We start from the raw sequence: 20,580 nt of genomic DNA, 5'->3' as shown, positions 1-20,580 counted from the left end.
ATCAAAGCAATGTGCAGGTTGAGCTGTAGTGTTTGTGACAATATTTATGGGGCTCAAGATCTGAGGAAAGAGTTACCAAAACATGACTGAGAATTTAAACATATAGATCAATTGAGGAAGCACTTATTTCATACACGCAAGATTTTAGTATGTGCATCTTATGCTTGGAAGGTCAAAAGGTATTTATTTGTGAAAAATATATTTATACACCGACACATTTAGAATGACATTTATCTAGAAGAAACTCCAAAGTGAATAGTAGTGAGATATAAAGGGGAGGTTTCATGGGTATTCAATTTGCAACTTTTGCAAGAAATGATTTTATGGAGACAATGAACCTTCGTTGCATATGTCAAGAGATCATTATACTTGCCATATATGCCAAAAAAGTGGAAAATATTCCAAAGAAGGCACCCCAAGCACTTTGAGTGTTACCTGAATTATAGTGATCTAGAGACACATTTTAGTCCATAACACTTTCTATGTGAAAATATTGATTTCCTAGGAAAAAAAAATTGTTGTCTTTGCATCTAGAGTAGAGTTGAAGAGGCATAATGCAATTAAGCATGTTGGAAGTATGTCCCAATCTCAATGGAATGTTGCACTACAAATTCTTGTTAGTTTTCAATATGAGAATCCTAGTAGTGAGCGTGGTTCTCAACGAGTTGCCAGAGGATGAGGATGGAATATGAATAATCAGATTTCTTCAGGTAATCCATCCAGAAGTGAGATTCTTGATATATATAATGTCATTCACAATACATATTGACTGTAATTTCTCAAAATTTAAATTCTATGTTGAGCTCTAACTCATTACCTTCAATATTTTCCTCTGACATAGTAGAAAGTTCTTACAAAAGTCTTGTATCAACTGATCCTCCTAGGTATCTCACTACGGTGAGCAGGAGAGCACTTAACTCCCCTCTTGAAGAATCTTCCTTCCCCCCCCCTCCTAGGGCATCAAAAAATGCTTTCCATCAATATAGTAACACCGCAAAGAGATTAGGTAAGCCTATGGCTACACATGTACATGGCGGTCGTGGAAACATAAGAGTTCTTAATACAACAAAATAAAGACAAAGTCTTAGACCAGGGCATCTTTCGTCTGTGTACCTTGTATATTCATACTCAAATCAGTCAAATAGAAACACAAATGTGAACTATTCTAGTAGGCCTATTGTTGCTAATGCTCAAGAACCAGTGCCTAATTCAGATGAGTTTCCTCCTATTTTAGGAAGACATCATGTTCCTCCATGGGACAGAATGAATTTCCTCCATATATGAAAAGTTGAAACATCATTCTCATTGGATGATGTGCCTTGGGAAATCTAAGTGAGAAAATAAGGTTCTAGAACACATTAATAAAGAAGGTGCATAAGCCTAATTTGATAACTTACGGTATCTTTATAAATGGTTTAAAAAGTTTGAGAGAACTGCATGAAGCTCTTAAATTGTTTGAGGCAATGTGGAACAAAGGATGCATTCTAAATGTTTTAATCTCCAACAATATAATAGATGCTCTTCGGTTCAAAAAAGGTGCATTCCTAAAGCTCTACCTATATTTGATAAAATGAATGATCATGGTTGTCCTCATGATGTTGCAACTTACAACTCACTGATCAAACACATATGTAACTCTAGGTGGATAGACAGTCAATGAGATTTCCTATGAAATGGAAAGAAATGGTTTCTATGCACTACACATGCAGTGCAGAAATTTGTTTGGCTTTTGATAATTATGCGAAGAACAACATATAGAGAACTTCCTAAATTTGTTTGGTGATCATCCATATCATATGGATTGCATAGAATTTATGGTCGTAGTCTAACGAGACTACTTTTTTTCCCTGAAAATCATGGAAATTCCGGCCATATTTTGATAAAATCCAGCAGAAATTTTTCTAATTCCAAGTTATAGTTGTCAAAATTCAATATTTTGGGTGCCCTAGAGGTTTTTGATGGTATTGAATCCATTTCCACCATCAAAAACATGATTCAAACACTGCTACTATGAGATTTTCTGAAAAACATTTGCTCGGATTCTAGCCACTTTTGGTCATCAGGGATATTCCTCCACCTCCAGAGACAACTCCGAATTTATTTAGAAGTACACTGGTACTAGGGCTGATATCACAATCTCCTACATCCCAATTGATTACAACAACACATCTAATTATTATTGATGAAAATATATGGTAGAGGTCGGGTGTTCCATTAAAATAGTTAAAATCCCAAGGGAGCATATTTGAAAGCATTTGAAGTGGACACAACTATCCTTGATCCATCACCCCAAGAGGATTAAAAAAGACCTTAAATTAATTCACTGGGAATTCATGTCTTCAAGAAATACATCCTTTTAGAGATACCCATCTGTAAATGATTTTGGTTAAGAAATTATTACTGTGTCTACAAAGGAATACGATGTTCAAGGCATCTTTGTGTAGATTGGAATAGGTAACATGGGTACTTATGAGAATGATTTAAAGTTGGCCATATTGGAAGACCCTTCTTCTTACTCTTATCAAAAGGTGGTACTAAAGTTTAAAAATATATATTATTAATAATTAAGTATTTCAAAGTTTGGCTTAAGTACTTCAATATCAATTATATAGGGTGGTATCAAAATTTAAAAATATATTTAAATTAATCAACTATATAGGGTGGTATAAAAATTTAAAAATATATATTAAATTAATAATTAAGTATTTTAGTGTCTGGCTTAAGTATCTCAATATCATATATAGAGAGAAAGAGAGAGCTTGAGTAGTATAGTGTTGTGAATTACAAGTAGAAGAGCATGGGGCTTAAGTATCTCAATATCATATATAGAGAGAGAAAGAGAGAGCTTGAGTAGTATAGTGTTGTGAATTACAAGTAGAAGGGCATGGTTTCAAGTCCCTGGGCTAGCTAACTATGAGGCTTATGGGCTAAAGGCCTCACTTTATGTCCCCATTGAGTTAGGTTTTCTATATTGAAACTAGTCGATTTACCTTACTTATTATCCTTGAAATGGAAGTACCTAAAAGCCTTCCTTGGGATGTGTATTCCATCAATATATATATATATATAGATATATATATATATATATATATATATATATATATATATATATATATATATATATATATATATCAATGGTGCATCAACACTCCAAGTTAATGTCATAGCATTAAAGGTCAACTTCCAAGGTCCTGGTATTCAAGGAGGGTCATATCATTTGTTCAAATTCTTCCTCAATACCAATGCTTCTCAAAGGGGCTCCACATCCCTCATATAGTCTCTTGCATCATCATGGAATGTGATTAGACATCCTCTATAGAGTGTTGAAGAAGCATCATATCATCCCTCAAGGGATTTTGGCTACACTTCTAAAAATCTTCTAAGGCATACACAAGGAATCAATTGAAATCGACATCATGGATGGAAGAACCATAAAAGCATCGTGGTGGACCATATTCAATGTTAAATCTCTCTAAGTAATTCTCACAAATATCATCTTCAAATGTCTTACTAATTTATGATTTTACCCAAGTTTCTATACTTATATATGGGAGAGTTATTACATGACCTTATTAGTTGTATCCAACCCTAAGGGGAGGAAATAATCCTAAGTTGAGCCTTTCAAATGATATGTCCAAGTGATAGGTTTTATGGCTTGGTGTCTACTTCATGAAAGGTATCATTTACTTATGCTAGGTTATGCAAACTATTGCCCATGAGCACCTTTGTAGAGGGAGCACTTAGCTATTTGATTTACCTTCCCTTGCCTTTGTTTTCCAAACACCCATTTGTTCATTTTTCTTTATTGCTTTGATATGCTTTGATTAACTAGCATTATTGATTTATCAAGTAATAATAATAATAATATAATACCCCTTTAATGATGGACACTTTATTGTTTGATCAAGGTTGATATGTTTACTAAGAGTTCCTTTTACTTTCATAGGCATGATATGCATGGATACTTTCAGGGACAAGTGGCTATATTAGAGGGGGCAAAGATCAAGCTATAATTAGCTTTTTCTTGATTTTCATCCCTTGTAAAAAAAAAATCCATTTGATATGTTGCTTTTGTTTTTTTCTTCTTATAGTTGCATCAACCTTGGGTATTTCCAACCCCTTCTTCTCATAGGACAAGGGCAATAAGGAACCAATATAAGTGACTAACAAAAACCAATCAAAAGATAGGATAATAAACATTAGGGAATGATGACAAATGTTAATTATGAATAACATGGATTGCTACCATCATAAGAACCTTCTACAAGTGTATTTGAAATATTTCATATTTTTAAATAGTAATCAAATTATTTATGTACATAAATTATAAGCTTCTACAATATAAAGATTTAAAATAAATTAGAAAATGTAACAATCCATCTCATAATTATTTGGATTAAATTTTATTAACAAATTTTATGTGTGGGAAATATTATTATAATTAATGTAGATTTTATGTGTAAAATGATTAAAAATATATATATTATTTAATAAGTGGCATAGTAATTGTTCTGTTTTTCTTTCACATGTTTTAGATTATGTATTGAGGACACTTCTAGGATTGGTGGCTTAGTGTCCCTTGGGGAAATAAAAGAGGTGTTGAAACAATTCACCAAATATAAGTGTCTGGGTCTTGATGGTTGGACTGTTGAACTGTTCATTTCCTTTTTTGATCCGATGGGACCTGATCTTTGCAATATGGTAGAGGAATCGAAAATATTGGGGAAAGTCTCTAGAATTATTAATGCAACATACATAGCTCTGATTCCTAAAATCTCCAAGCCTAAGGCCTTATTTGACTTCAGACCTATCTCTTTGTGCAACTTAATCTATAAGATCATTTCCAAAATTATCTCTAATAGGATCAAGCATGTCCTTGTTGATAAAATATCCTCTAACCAATTTGGCTTCCTAGCCAATAAGTATATCCATGATGCTATCAACATTGCTCAGGAATTCCTCCACTCAATTAAGTCTAAAAATATTCAAGCCTTAGTGTTTAATATGGATCTTGATATGGCATTTGACAAAGTAAATTGGACCTTTCCTCCTTTAGTCCTTCTTCAAATAGGTTTTGGATTGGAGACTACAAACTAGATTATGGGTTGTGTCACTTCAGCAAATTTCTCAATTTTGATTAATGACTCTCCCTCAAACAATTTCTCTAGCTTAAGAGACCTTAGACAAGGATGCCCCCTATCTCCCTTACTATTTTCATTGGTGATGAAAGGTTCGATTTTGCTGTTGCTGAAAGAAAATAAAGAAGGAAACATAAAAGGCATTAAAATATCATGTAATCAATTCATCACCCACTTATTGTTTGTGGATTCCATGTTATGTTGTTGGGAATAGGATTTCTTTCTAATTGGTAGGATTTCTCTAGGGTCATTAGTGTCTTTTGTGAGGCTTTTGGCGTGGATATTAGTACCAAAAAATCGTCTTTCTATCACAACTCAACCAATGAGGACCTTCTATCATCCATCCAATCTTTTCTCCCTTTTTAGAAGGCTACTATAGACTCCAGTTTCAAATGTCTTGGCTTCTTTTTGAAGCCAAATGGATATCATATAGATGATTGGAAGTGGCTCCTCGGAAAAATTGATCAAAAGGTTAGTGTATGATGCTACAACTGGATTTCCTTGGGAGGAAGAATGATCTTAGTTAAATCAACATTTGAAAATATCCCATTATTTTGGCTTGCAATATCCAAAATTCCAAAAGAAATTCTAAATAACATTAGACAAAGAATGTACAACTTTCTTTGGATTGGTAAAAGGAGCAAAGAAGGAAAGAATACACGTTTCCAGTTGGGCCTCCCCTGCCAAGCCTAAATATTATGGAGTTCAGGGATTCAAGAATCTTATCTGGTTTTGGAAAAGATTTAGCCCTAAAAAATTTGTGGAGAGGATTGTTTGATGGTGGGATTTGGAGTCAAGTGATCAAGGAGAAGTACCTAAAGAAATAGTCAGCGGTGGATTGGCTTGGAGGAACAACAAAAAAGCATGAAAATATGGGATCCATTATCTAGAAGGAACTTGTGGATTATTTTCCCTTCCTTTTTAAATGGCTGGCTTGGAAGGTGGGAGATGGTAAAAAAGTGATCTTGGGAAAAGACCCCTTCATAGGAGAGAATGTTGAAATGTGGCAACACGAATATTCCAATTTAATTTGTCCTTGAATTAAATTGTGAATTAAAATTGAATTTATTGTTAACAACCTCTTGGAAATAATTAATTAAGTTATTTTGACTTAATTAGTTGGAGAAATTCAAGTTAGAAGTATTTCTGAAGTCTTGCAAGAGTTATCCCTTAAATTAAGGAGATAAGATTGAGTTATATTTGAGTTGTAATTAGTTAACTCATTTTACTGAGTTAAGTCTAGTTAAATTAGTTCCAAACTGTTTGAGGAACTAATAGAGAATTAATAGTCAGTTGATGCATGCATGCACTCAACTAGTGTACTCTAGTTAACTGAATATTCCCTCATCAGAAACTCATGCATGTCTATTCTGAGAAAGACCCAGTTGAAATTAAAGACAAGGACATTGTACTATCAGTTGCATGTGTTTTAGTATAAAGAAAACTCATGCATGTAGAAGGAATAATTCCTTGAGGATTGCATAGTTCTAAGAGTATGTGATATCAGGAGATCATACACTTGGTAAATTGAATTTTTGCAATTGGTTGAATGAGGTCATCCCAGAGGAACAACATAAGGAAATAGGAGCTTGGAGGGTAGAGAGGAAGGCTTGTGAGAAGCCAAGTTTTCCAGTGAGCATCTGTGAGGATTGTATTGAGAGTTGGCTAGCTGTGAGAGCTAAGGCTTTGTATAATCTCTATGTATTTCCACCTTGTATGATAATACAGATAGTGGGGTTTTTAGCTGAGGCTCTCCCCAAAGTATTTTCATGTGTATTGTGCGATTGATTATTCTTCTTCTGGTTATATTGTTCAGCTTGATCTTTAAAATTCTGCAAATTGATAGCAAAAATAGGTTATAGTATTCTGCTTTGATTTATATTGCATAATTAGGTTAACCTACATAGCAGATTTTATACATGGTATAAGAGCGAGATTTGTAGGAAATTTATACATGGTATCGGAGATGGATTTGTAGAAATTTTCTACAGGATATTGGAGCTGTGAACAGTATACTGAGAAGAGAATTTGAAGTTTGAAGTTCAGGGTTGCAGGTGCAAATCGAATCATATCATACTTCAATTGAGATGGGACATTATATGACTAATTGCCCATCGAAGAAGTCTAAGAAGGGATCCTTGGAAGGATCGGAAGGTGAGGCATTAGCCTCTCAGTTTGAAATGGACTTTACCCTCGTCACATGCATGGTGTCATTGATGATGGGTTATGTCTGGTATATTGACAGTTTAGCCTCATTCCACATGGTCGGTGATAAAAGTTTATTTAGTGCCTTGGAGGAGAAATGATCCAAAATGGATTTTGTATAGACTCCTAAGTCGAAGTGTTCCTCACAGAGGAAAGTTAAAGTCCAACGAAGTTCCTGGAAATAGCCCCATGGCAGATATCTTTTCATTCTAAATCTACTGCAACTTGAATGGGCAGAAATGGACTTAGGATGCAGAAGTTATCGCAGAAATAAGATGCCCTTTGTTCTTTGGAAAAAGAGGCAAAATCCCCTCAAATGGGCAAAAAACCCTTATAAAGGGAAATCACATCGGAGGAGGCCCAAAAGGCAGACTTAAGTGGAAAGGAGAGAAACCCCCGATTGCCGATCCCTGACATATCGAGTCGGAGGCTAGCACATGCACATAACCTAAGGCAAGGACCCCAGGCCAATGCGATATTGTGATCATCGATATCGGCGGATTGGCATCGGCGATGCCACGAGGCAAAGGAAGGATCCCTAGGCCAATGCGACTTGCGATTGTGATACATCACATCACAATGTCACGTCGCAACAATATACATGCGACTAGTGATTAGCGAAAGCCGGACCCGATGGGTTTTATAAACCCGACCTGATAAAATTTTGAGTTCCAGTAAAAAGGGATTTTCTGTGTATTAACGCTTTTTGGTGTAAAAACCGAAATACAAAAGAAAGCGATAAAGCCAGACCCAAAGGGGAATTATGGGCACAATTTATAAAATTTGAGTTCCGTAAGTGGGATTTTGGGCGGGCCTCGAGTGGTAAATGGTATTGGGCCAACTCTGCCCATTCCCATACAATGAATGATGCATGGCTGGTGGAGGAGAGAGGAAAACCACCTTTTCGGGCAGGTAACCTCCGTAGTCTTAAGCCACCCGAAACCACATGTTGGTTGTTGGATTGGAGATCACCCAGATCGATGATGGAGCTTGTGAAAGTGACCCAAGGTGGACTCGATGTGATTATAGGGTGGATGCAATAAATTTTCAAGTCCGATAAAAAGGATTTTTTTGGGTTTTTCACGTATTTCCAGTGTATTTGGGATTTTACCCAAAATGCTTATGCGATATGATATAATGCCTAATGGCAGACCTGATAGGGATTTTAGGGGCGATTGAATGGGATTTTTCGTCCCAAATACACACTCGATAGTGTATTTTCCATAAAATCCCTGTGTAATGGATTTTTCTCTAATTTTGGGTTTTGCCTAAGGAGAAGGCCCCAAAACCTCTGTAACCACTCCAAATCCTCATGCCATGCTACAAGTGAGCGTTTTTATAGGAAATGATGCATTTTGAAGCCAAAGAGCCACAGAGCCAGATGGCCAGTCGAATTGACAAGGAGCAGGGAAGCCACAGAGGCATAGAGAGATGATGATACACAGAGAAACGACCGGGGTAGCCAAAATGCCAGAAAAGTACCTCAAAGGAGGCAGAGAGCTCAATTAAGAGAAAGGCATAAGTAGAAGCTAGAGCCCACCAAAAAGCAAATGCACAGAGTAGCTGAGGAGCCTTGGAGTCACTTGGAGGTTAAGTGGAAAACCAGAGAGCAGAAAGTTGTTGAGATAGTTGCTTGGAGGTCAAGCGGACTATTGAGAGCTTAGAGAAGCCAGAGCTGAAGAGCCAGAGCCAGAGCTAGAACCAAAGAGCTAGAGCCAAAGCCAAGAGCCAGAGCCAAGAGCTAGAGCCAGAGCTAGAGCCGAGTGCCAAAGCAAGAGCCAAGGGCCAGAGAGCCGAGAGCTTCAGAGCCAGGGATAAGATGGTATCTAAACACATTGTGTTCTGTGTAAACTAATGGACTTGAGTTGCAAATCTTGTAAAAATACTTTTCCATAATCCTAGAGAGCCTAGTCGAGTTCACTAGAGCTCACAGAGACGTAGCCCAAGAGTTTTTGGTGAACTCCTAATTAAATTGTTGTCTTATGTGTTTGTTTTATAGCTGCATTGTTTACTGTTATATGTATGTTATATCAGTATAAACAACAGAATTTTAAAGCACATAAACAGTTAAAAATAAACACAAGCATACACTTATATTCAAACATATATAATTCTGCATTGGTTAATCATAAAGATTTAATCTTTGGAAGTGGGAGAGGTTCTTGTAAGTTAGACAAGAAGCCTAAGTGCCCCACTATTCAAATCAGGTGGTATCAGAGCTTGAGATTGATTAACCACACCTTCAAAGAAGGTTATATCAGAATGCTTGATTGATAGAGCAAAGATTGCTTGTCTGAAAGGTGTTTGGATAGTCAAGGATTGATTGTCTGATTAATTGTATGCTTGTTGCATACTGACTATTTTCTGAGTTTGTAGAGGTGAAGGGAAAGCTATTGATAGCTCAGTCCAGGAAGGAAAAGAAGGAAGAAGGGCTGAAGGCATTCTTCTTATCCCAAAGGACCTCAAGGAGATACTTGAAGCACAAGAGGTTTGTTGCAAAAGGTTGTTGAATAAAGCTCTTTGTTAATCTTGTTAGAAGTTCTTTTGTTCATTGGCATAATGACTACTTCTACAAGTGAGTCCTCAAATTCTTCTTTCTTCACAACAGTCTTTGATGAATACATGAGGGAAGATTTGGCCACCATGATGGATATGGTGAGAGAAATGTATGAAGATGAAAGGAAGAGCAACATACTTAGAGAGCAGTTGAATTCTGTGGAGGAAGAGAAGCAGTTGCTTCTGATAAATTGCAGGGAATGGAGAGGTAACTTCATATTGCAAATATGAACCTGAGAAGGATGCATGAGTTGGAGTCACAACTCTTTGTTGACAAAGAAGCCTTGGTCAAGTATTAGCTTGAAGAAGAGGTAAACCATTCCAGTTTGTCTTCAAATTCTTCTGAGAATGCTTATATTGCTTCTTTTGAAAAACATACCAAAGGCATAGGTTCCAAGCTAATGTCCAAGATGGGCTATGAAGGAAAAGGCTTGGGTAAACATGCACAAGGTATTGTTGAGCCAATAATAGTTGAAGAGAGGCCTAAGTATTTGGGTCTTGGTTATGGACAAGCTTATGGAGAGAGTTCCAAAGCTGCCATGAAGACCATTAAAACAACTCCAAGAAGGAGTTGCATTGCAGGTCTTCCACCTCAAGAGTGTGAAGATTGTATTAAGGTGGAATGCAATAGCTTGAAACATCATTTGCAGGATGCAGGTGTTTAGAAGCACACACTTGAACTAGAGAGTTGTGGAAACTCAAACAACCTTGAAGAGATTGATGGTGTTCCAAAGGGATCCACTTCTTCATTTGCTTCACCTCCTCGTGAAGGAAATAAAGGTGAAAAAGAAAGGTATAAATCTGGTTCTAAACATCCTCCTTTTGATTTTGCAAATCATGATAAATTTCCACATAGATATGGGAAAAGAATTGCTTGTTCCTTTTGTGGTTTGGATAACCATAATGTTTCTAGATGTTGGAAGAGAATGGCAACATATAGGAAACTTTTGAAGGAAAGGAAGCAAGAAGCCAAAGGTCCATCGGACAAGGCAAATCATGTTGTCAAAAGGATGCACATGTAGTGCACTTACTACCATAAGCAAGGGCATCTTGCTGAACAGTGTTGGACTCTGAATCCAACAATGCTTCCACAAAAGCTGAAGAAAGTGGAAAGAGAAGATGGTAGAAATGGAAAGGAAGATTCCATGATTGATGTGTTTCAGGATGACTCACATGTTGATGTTGATGTGTAGACAAAGGTAGTACCTTTGAAATGGATTGGTAAGAAACAATTAGAGTTCTTATCCGATTAATATTGCATGTCTATTGATACATCTATTTGCATTTATTTGTTAATGGAATGCAAGTTGCAGGATCCTACCAAGAAGGTGAATGGAGAAGTTGAGTAGGAGACTCACTTCGTTGCTGTAACATTATATTTCATTTCAACTTCAAAAGTACAGTGTGCTTAAGAAAAAGTTGAAAGATGAAATGCATGCATGAGCTTGATGTGCATGAACACAGGGATGTTGGTGATTTCCTTGTATTTGAACACGTATGTTTAATTAACTTTCATGGTTGATTGCTTTGACATGCATGTGATGCAATTTTGACTTGGGAGAAGTTAACTTGGTATCCAAGATGGAGATAATGATGAAGTGTTTCATCTTTTGAAAAAGAGTCCTAATGGTCTTTTTCTACATGCTTGACTTGAAGGATCACTTGTTTTAAAGGCGTGTTTTGTGGGCTTGTTATCTAGTCCATCATTTGTATGCAGATGTAAGACATGGAGGTGTTCACAAAAGCAGGAGTTTAGGCCATCTAGTTGTTATTGATAGCTTTTCAAACAGATACAAATGAAATTTTTGTGGAGCAGATGTACTTCACATTTGTTTGAGCCACTTTGGATCAATGATCAAGGCAGAGAAGTTCAAACTACCTTCTATGACCATTTTAGCAGGAGTTCTGCAGGAAGGCAAGGAGGAAGACAATTCTTCCCAGGAAGACCAACCCATCCAGGAAGGGAAGTGGTCAGAGACTTTGGTTCAGAGGCACTATGCAAGGAAAGTGTGTGGAGGCTGAAAGAAGAGGGTGTTGTTACTCTCATTTACTGTTTAGATTAGTATATCAGTATTTTGGAGACCAAAAGTTCTTTTAGTGGGAAGGCGTGATCCAAAATGGATTTTGGATAGACTCCTAAGTCAAAGTGTTCCTCACAGAGGAAAATGAAAGTCCAACGAAATTCCTGGAAATAGCCCCATGGCAAAGATCTTTTCATTCTGAATCTACTGCAACTTGAGTGGGCAGAAATGGACTTAGGATGCAGAAGTTATCACGGAAAGAAGATTCCCTTTGTTCTTTGGAAAAAGAGGCAAAATCCCCTAAAATGGGAAAAAAACCCTTATAAAGGGAAATCACATCGGAGGAGGTCCAAAAGGCAGATTTGAGTAGAAAGGGGAGAAATCCCCAATTACCGATCCCTGACATGTCAGGTCGGAGGTGGGCACATGCACATAACCTAAGGCAAGGACCCTAGGCATTGGCGATATCGACGGATCGGCATCGGCGATGCCACGAGGCAAAGGACGGACGCCTAGGCCAACGTGACTTGTGATTGTGATACATCGAATCGCAATGTTGCGTCACAATGATATTATGCAACTAGTGATTAGTGAAAGCCGGACCTGATGGTTTTTATAAACTCGGCCTGATAAAATTTGAGTTCTGGTAAAAAGGGATTTTCTGTGTATTAACGCTTTTCAGTGTAAAAACCGAAATACAAAGGAAAGCGATAAAGATGGACCCAAAGGGGAATTATGGGCACTATTTATAAAATTTTAGTTCCATAAGAGGTATTTCGGGTGGGCCTCAAGTGGTAAATGGTATTGGGTCGGCTCTGCCCGATCCCATACAATGAACGACGCGTGGCTGGCGGAGGAGAGAGGAAAACCACCTTTTCGAGTGGGTAACCTCTGTATTCTTAAGCCACCCGAAACCGCATGTTGACTGTTGGATCGGAGATCACCCAGATCGATGGTGGAGCTTGTGAAAGTGACCCAAGGTGGACCCGATGTGATTATAGGGCGGATGCGATAAATTTTCAAGTCCGATAAAAAGGATTTTGTTGGGTTTTTCACGTATTTCCTATGTATTTGGGATTTTACCCAAAAAGCTTATGTGATACGATATAACACCTAATGGCGGACCCGATAGGTATTTTAGGGGTGATTGAATCTGATTTCACGTCCGAAATACACGCTTGATAGTGTATTTTTCGGAAAATACTTGTGTAATGGATTTTTCTCTAATTTCAAGATTTGCCTAAGGAGAAGGCCCCAAAACCTCTGTAAATGCTCCAGATCCTCATGCCACACTGCAAGTGAGCATTTTTACAGGAAATGATGCATTTTGAAGCCACAGAGCTGCAGAGCCAGATGGCAAGTCGAACTGACAAGGAGCATGGAAGCCACAAAGGCTGATACGGAGAGAAACAGCTAGGGTAGCCAAGACGCTGGAAAAGTACCTCAAAGGAGGCAGATAACTCAATGGAGAGCAAGGCAGAAGCAGAAGCTAGAGCCTAACAAAAATCTAATGCGTAGAGCAGCTGAGGGAGCCTTGGAGTCACTTGGAGGTCAAGTGGAAAACCAGAGAGCAGAAAGTTATTGAGATAGTCGCTTGGAGGTCAAGTGGACTGTTGAGAGATCATAGAAGCCAGAGCCAAAGAGCTAGAGCCAGAGCCAGAGCTAAAGAGCCAAAGCCAGAGCCAAGAGCCAGAGCTAAGAGCCAGAGCTAGAGCCAAGAGCCAGAGCGAGAGCCGAGGGCTAGAGAGCCAAGAGCTTCAGATCCAGGGACAATATGGTCTCTAAACCCATTTTGTTCTATGTAAACCAATGGATTTGAGTCATAGAGTTTGTAAAAGGACTTTGCCATAATCCCAGAGAGCCTAATCGAGTTGACTAGAGCTCATGGAGACATAGCCCAAGAGTTTTGGGTGAACTCCTAATTAAATCGTTGTCTTATGTGTTTGTTTTATAGCTGCATTTTTTACTGTTATATGTATGTTATATCAGTATAAACAATAGAATTTTAAAGCACATAAACAGTTAAAAATAAACACAAGCATACACTTATATTTAAGCATATTTAATTCTGCATTGTTTAGTCATAAAGACTTTGGAATATTTAAGCTTTGGAAGTGGGAGAGGTTCTTGTAAGTTAGACAAGAAGCCTAAGTGCCCCACTGTTCAGATCAAGAAAGACCTCAAGTTGTGCTTAGAGATGGGTGACGATGGAAGGTATAGTGTTTCAGGAGTGGGCACGGTTGCTTTTAAAAGGGAGCATGGAGCTCCTCTCACCTTGATAGATGTGATGTATGTGCCTAGACTGAAGAAGAACTTGGTATCAGTCGCAATGTTGGAGGACAAAGGCTACGATGTTGTCTTCAGTAAAGGAAAGGTGTTCCTAAGACACATAGCCATGGGTCAGACTAAGAGGATAGGGATTCGAGTGAAGAATCTCTATAAACTAGAGGTAGATGATTGTGCAACATTGAGTATGAAAGAAGAATTGGTGAAAATCAAAGACATTGGCGAGTTGTGGCACAGGTGGTTGGGCCATTTGCATCATGGGGCTTTGAAGATAATGTAGCAGATATCTACAGGACTTCCCAAAGGTAAACTTGAGAAAGTTGACATATGCAAAGGTTGTACCTTGGGAAAGTACACCAAGTCTTCCTTTCATGATCAAGACAGTAGAGCAAAGGCTATTTTAGATCGAGTTCATACTGATGTGTGTGGACCATTCTCGATGGCATCCATAGTGAAGCAAAGGTATTTTGTGATTTTCATTGATGACTATTCTTGTAAATGTTGGATTTATTTCATGCAGAAGAAGGACCAAACCTTCATAAAGTTTTGTGAGTTCAAAGCTTTGGTCGAGAAAGACTCACGGAAGAAGATCAATGCCTTGAGAAGCGACAACAGTGGAGAATATGTCTCTCAAGAGTTTAAGGACTTCTGTGCAGGGAAAGGAATTAAATGGGAGTTGACGGCACCTCATAACCCACAGCAGAATGGGGTGGCCGAGAGGAAGAACAGAACTATTGTAGGGGCAGCATGTGCAATGCTACATGACCAAAGCCTACCACTTCACTTGTGGGCTGAGGCATGCAACACAACAGTCTATTTTCAGAATAGAAGCCTGCATTGCATACTTGGGATGAAGACACCAGAGGAAGCTTTCTCCGGTAAGAGACTAGATGTGGGTCACTTCAGGATCTTTGGCTCATCGGCATATTGCCATGTGACAAAGGATGCATGGAAGAAGCTTGAGCTGATAGCAGAGTTGGGGATATTTGTGGGGTACACTAATACACCTCACAACTATTGGGTGTATTTGCCTACCAGTCAGAGGACAATGGTTTGCAGAGATCTCAAGTTTGATGAGTAGAAGGCCATGCGAGTTTCCCTTAAGAAGGAGCTCCAACTACAGGCTGTGGAGGAACTGTTGGTTCCTAAGGAGGAGAAGCCTCAGACTTATGCGAAGCAGCCCATGCAGAGGTACCAGGAGTGGAGACATCCACTCAAGCAGAGTCTTCCAGAGATGGATGAAAGCGCACAAGAGAAGCTGACAGATTGTTGCAGGATGCGAGAGAGAATGTGGGAGCACCATCTTCTCAGCATAGATAGAGGAGGTCACTTGAGAGGTGCACTGGATACATGGCCCTTATTGGGGAATGTGTTGAGACCGAGCCATCTTCCTTTGAGGAAGCAGTGCAGTAGCCGATTTGGGTTGATGCTATGGTGGAGGAGTATGACTCCATAGTTCGTAATGGTGTTTGGGACGTGGTTCCGAAACCAGAGAACAAGTTAGTTGTGAGTTGCTCATGGCTTTACACAGGTTGAGGGGATTGACTATGATGAGACTTTTGCTCTTGTCGCAAGGTACTCATCTATCAGATCGATGTTGGCACTATCAGCACAAATGGGTTGGAAGATCCATCAGATGGATGTGAAGATTGTATTCCTCAATGGCGAGATTGAGGAAGAGGTGTACATAGAGCAGCTGGAAGGTTTTGAGACCTTCGATCGAGAGTCGCATGTGTACCGACTCAAGAGAGAATTGTACGGGCTGAAGCAACACCTCGTGCTTGGTACACTAGGATAGACAACTACTTCATCGGGTTGGGCTTCACAAAGAGTGAAGCAGATGCGAACCTGTACAACATCATGGTGAAAGGTAAGTTGTTGATCATCATACTTTATGTTGATGATCTCATATTGACTAGTGATGATCAGTGGATCGTATCTTGCAAGGGAGTCCTTGCAAGAGAATTCGAGATGAAAGACATGGGTCTGATGCATTACATCCTTGGCATGGAAGTGTGGCAAAAGGATGGGGTGTTGTTTGTGTCTCAAGGAAAGTATGCCAACGAGATACTCAGGAGTTTCCACATGGAGAAGTGCAAGCCCATGCAGTCTCCTCTAGCAGGTAATTGGAGGAAGGATGATGCTACTTCAGGAGAAGTAGTGGAGGCTACTGTGTATAGGTAGCTTGTGGTTTCACTGATGTACTTAGTGAACACACAACTAGATTTGTGCTATGCGGTGAACCAGCTGAGTCAAGCGATGGTTCAGCCTACCAAGATGTTTTGGAAGGCGGAAAAGCATGTATTGAGATAAATCAGAGGCACATCTCAGTATGGATTATGGTACAGATGGACAGAGGGAGTGAAGCTACAAGGCTTCACTGATGCAAATTGGGTAGGGAGCCCATTGGATCGGAAGAGCACATCGGGAGGGATTTTCAACCTTGGGTCAGTGGCAGTTTCTTGGTACAGTAGGAAATAGAGGTTGGTTGCACTCAGCTCGGTAGAGACAGAATACATGGCTGTAAGTCAGGCAGCATGTGAGGCCATCTGGATGCGGAAAATCCTAGTTGGTTTGTTTGATCAAAGGATGGATCCAACTTTGATCTATTGCAATAATCAAAGTTGTATCAAACTCTCTGAGAATCCAGTATTTCATGATAGGTCCAAGCACAATGGAATTTGATATCATCATCTCAGAGACTGTGTAGCGAGAAGGATCATGTTGCTGCAGTATATTTCAATAGAGGAGAAATATGTTGAGATTTTGACAAAGGCATTTTGAAAGTGTAAATTCGAGTTCCATAGAGACAAGATCGGGGTGGCAGATAATCTCTTTCATGTTGAGAGGGAGTGTTGAAATGTGGCAACAAGAATATTCCAATTTAATTTTTCCTTGAAATAAATTGTGAATTAAAATCGAATTTAGTCTTAACAGCTACTTGGAAATAATTAATTAAGTTATTTTGACTTAATTAGTTGGAGAAATTCAAGTTAGAAGTCTTTCTGAAGTCATGTAAGATTTATCCCTTAAATTAAGGAGATAAGCCTTAAATTAAGGAGATAATATTGAGTTATATTTGAGTTGTAATTAGTTAACTCAGTTTACTGAGTTAAGTCTAGTTAAATTAGTTCCAAACTGTTTGAGGAACTAATAGAGAGTTAACAGTTAGTTGATGCATGCATGCACTCAACTAATGTACTCTAGTTAACTGAAGATTCCCTCATTAGAAACTCATGCATGTTTATTTTGAGAAAGACCCAATTGAGATTAAAGACAAGGACAGTGTACTATCAGTTGCATGTGTTTTCTTATAAAGAAAACTCATGCATGCAGAAGCAATAATTCCTTGAGGATTGCATAGTTCTCACAATGTGCGAGATCAGGAGATCATCCACTTGGTAAATCAAATTTTTCCACTTAGTTGAAGGAGATCATCCCAGAGGAACAGCACAAGGAAATAGGAGCTTGGAGGGCAGAGAGGAAGGCTTGTGAGAAACCAAGTTTGCCTGTGAGCATCTGTGAGGGTTGTATTGAGAGATGGCTAGCTGTGAGAGCTAAGGCTTTGTATAATCTCTATGTATTTCCACCTTGGATGATAATACAGATAGTGGGGTTTTTAGTTGAGGCTTTCCCCAAAGTATTTTCATGTGTATTGTGCGGTTGATTTTTATTCTTCTGGTTATATTGTTTAGCTCTATCTTTAAGCTTCCACAAATTGATAGTAGAAGTAGGTTATACTATTTTGCTTTGATTTATATTGCATTATCGGGTTAACCTACATAGCAGATTTTCTACAGGGAATGTGGTCTGTAATTTTTCAGTTGATTTAAATTACACTTTGGCTTCAAAATACATTAATTGATTAAATGTTGCATCTAATAGGGATAGATGGTTTTATTCTTTATATTTAGACTTGGATGTCCCTTTGGCTGAAGAATAGAACTCCTTCATCAAAGAGATGAATTTAAATGGGGTTCGTTTAAATGAATTAGAAGACCAACTAGTATGGAGTTGGGATATTTCTATGGGGAAGGTTAAAGAAAATATGGCATACAAAGATATTGCTAATTTAGTTTTGGAAAAGGATACCAGGTAGTGGTCCATCAACATATAGAATTGGCACATGCCAAAAAAACTCAAATGTTTTGTCTAGCTAGTACTTCAAAACAAAATTCTAATCTGGCATAACTTACAAAAACGAGGATTCACAGGCCCAAACCAATGTTGTCTTTGCAGAAAGCAGGATGAATCTGTAACCATATCTTTATTGGCTTCCAATCTACTAAGAATATATGGTAGTTGGTTTTGAAGATCTGTAATATTAGAGAACCTCTTGAGCATACCTCCTTTGAGGATTTTCTTCAATTGTGTGTGGGAAAATTTAAACAACTTCTTTCACTTCCCATCTTTGTGGCATGGAGTATATGGATTCAAAGAAATAAGATAATATTCAAAAATTCAAGTCTGAATATCCTTTATCTTTCTTCCAGGATTATAGCTTATTTCAAGGATTACTCTCAATTACAAGTTTGAACAAAATTGAGAAGAATATAATTTCCTAACCTGCTCTGGGGTAATCTAATTGGGTTTTTCAATGAAGCAACACAAGAATCTTATTGCAAAGGGACAGACATGATCAAAATGACAGGAGGAAAAGCCTTACATTTCGAAGTTGGTCTAGAACCTGGTACAAATACAAAAGCAAAATTAATTGTTGCCTAGGTTCTTATGATCTTGGCTTTAGCAAAGAACATAAAAAAATATTCAAATGTTGGGGGACTCCAACTGTGTAATTGATTCGCTAGAAGGAAAAGCTAATTTAGAAGTTCTCAATATTGCAAGATGGAAGAGGAAAATACAAGAGAAGAAGAAATACTTCCATGTTACCAATATCCAACATATCTACAGAGAGTTCAATGCAATTGCTAACAACCTATAAAAAAATCTCTCTAAATGGAACTTGGCCTTATTTGTTATGAAGAACTCATTGAAACTACCATAAAAACATCCCACACAATCCCTCTAGACTGAAATCATTTAGTTAGAAAGTAGATTTCTATTTCAAACTCTCCATCTATAAAGAAATCAAAGGATGGAAAATTAGTTTTGATGATGTTACCTCATCTCTATTGCTCCCGTATATTTTTAGCTCTTACAGTTAACATGTAATCTTATCCTAGTATTATCTAATAGTCATTCATATATATATATATATATATATATATATATATATATATATATCAATTGGAACAACGATACATACATAGCTGAAATTCTAACATTTCCCGGTAGCTAAAAAATTATTTTTCTTGTTGTGGGGAATTTAAAGTTTTTTGTAAGATTTGACTGTACTTGTTTTATTCTCCTTGAATAACAACAATGTATCATTTTCAATTTAAAAAAAATCGTTGTTGATTATGTTGATAGGTATGTCTATTTTAGAATAGGTATTTTAGGATTTTAATAATTTAATTATTAGTGGTTATTAGGTGGATGGTAGAAATTAAATTCCATGAATCATAGATCAAAGGCTAAGCTTTATGTCCAAATTAGTTATGCTCTTTTTATTAATTTATCTCAAATTAATTAATTAAAGAAAATGTCATATCAATGTTTCATATTGAGTATGTGGTATTGATAAGCTATAATATTAGCTCGTAATATTGTAATAAAAGTTATTTACAAATTAATATTTTTCATGGTAAAGTGAAGATGAATCTACATAATTAAACCTAGGAATATGGTAATATGTTTTTTAAATGTATATATTTTTTACTCGTATATTAATTTTTTTCATAATTAATAACAATAATAATTTAAAATAAAGTTATAATTTACTTAACTTTTATGATTTTTTTTTTTAGGAATGTGAGATATATCATGGAGTAAGTATTTTGATGTTTATCATGGATTGATGTCTATCGGCTTTTACCGACCATTTAATTTATATGGTTCTGCTAGTTAGTATAAGTGGTATTAGTTCTTTTCAAGCCATGACTTTAGCAATCGATCATTAGTTTAGCATTGACCAAAGCAAGTTATAATGTTTAACTTTGAAAAACAAATATCTTTCAATATTATTGAAAAAACAATTTTCAAATATTTGATTGGACCATAACTTGAAGGTCTTATTGTAGCCTTTGTACAATACAATGCCATGTGGATAATTGCCTCAAATTTGTTTGCCATAATTTTTGGATGCAGTTGCAATATTTATGCCATGTGTTTTAGATATTTGTGTAGTGATTTTTCACTGTTCAGTTTCACAAAAAAAAAAAAAAAAAAAAAATATATATATATATATATATATATATATATATATATATATATATAAAATATATATATATATATCCTTGAAAATAGCTCATACT

The sequence above is a fragment of the Pinus tabuliformis genome, chromosome X (assembly GCF_031772625.1).
Source record: "Pinus tabuliformis cultivar Carrire ecotype Pingquan chromosome X, CPIR1, whole genome shotgun sequence".
Lineage (NCBI taxonomy): Eukaryota > Viridiplantae > Streptophyta > Pinopsida > Pinales > Pinaceae > Pinus > Pinus tabuliformis.
This window is presented reverse-complemented; position numbering follows the sequence as displayed.